Raw genomic sequence first — 1,158 nt, 5'->3', positions numbered from 1 at the left:
TTAACTAAAAGTGCTAGGTGGGAGACAACCCACCATGGTATGATCGTTCTCTTTTTAGTTTTAATTTTAGTCTGTTTTTGAATTTTTTATTGAACCTAAAATTTTTGCATGACATTCATTGCATTTTGCATACTGCATACGGAAAAAAAGGGGAAAACACGCACGAGACGCGGCAGCGTCGCTGACGCGTCCGCGTCACTAGTGCATTGGAAAGAAAAGAATTGAACAGAGAGTCACGCGAGAGCATGGCTGGAGGCGTGCCAGTGGCACAAATCATCCCACGCGACCGCGTCATATGGGAATAATGGCCTCCCACGCAACCGCGTGCCCCACGCGGCTGCGTGCCCTGGATTTCGACGTAAAAGGATGCACAACCAATTATTGTGCTAGAGTGGTGCTGGATTGGTGCTGAACGCACAATTCTACCCACACGGCCGCATGACCCACGCGACCGCGTCACATTCTTCTAAAGCCCAGTCACGCGATCGCATGCCCCATGCGATTGCGTCACTTAAAATTTGGCACTAATAATAATTTGAACAGAGAGTTGTGCGAGCGCGAGGGCAAGAGCATGAATTATGTCACGTGACCGCGTGACTGACGCGACCGCGTCAATCAGTATCAGCGCAAGTCGCGCAACCGCGTGCCCCACGCGATCGCGTCGCTTGCGCCGCACAGCTTATCCTAATTTGCCAAATATCTTATCTTTTCTTCTCCAATCCTAATTTTTCCTCCCTCCTTTCTTACTTACTTCTTCTTCCCTTCTTTCCCTTCTATTTAATTTATTTACATAGTTTCATTCATTGCATTATTTTCATTGGTGTTAGAAATTTATTTATTTTGCTTGTGGGTTATTCAAAGAATTGTTTGACTATTATATATTATTTTTAAAGGATTTCTTGCATGTTCTAATTAATATTTGTGAAAAAGCCTGTATGGCATTGTGCATTATTTTAAATTATTCTCTTCTACTATTCAATGCTTACTTTTCACAAATTTTCTTTACTCTTTTATTAATTAAATATAATTGTTAATACAAACATTATTGTTAGTTTCTCACGACTAACCATACATTAAAGCTTTTGATACTTGATCTATGCTACTCATGCCCTTGCCGGCATGCTAATAAACATCTTGCATCCAATACTCCCCATGCCT

Source organism: Arachis duranensis, chromosome 9 (genome assembly GCF_000817695.3).
Source record: "Arachis duranensis cultivar V14167 chromosome 9, aradu.V14167.gnm2.J7QH, whole genome shotgun sequence".
In the NCBI taxonomy this organism is placed as follows: Eukaryota; Viridiplantae; Streptophyta; class Magnoliopsida; order Fabales; family Fabaceae; genus Arachis; species Arachis duranensis.
The sequence above is the reverse complement of the archived record's forward strand: the minus strand, read 5'-3'. Positions refer to the sequence as shown.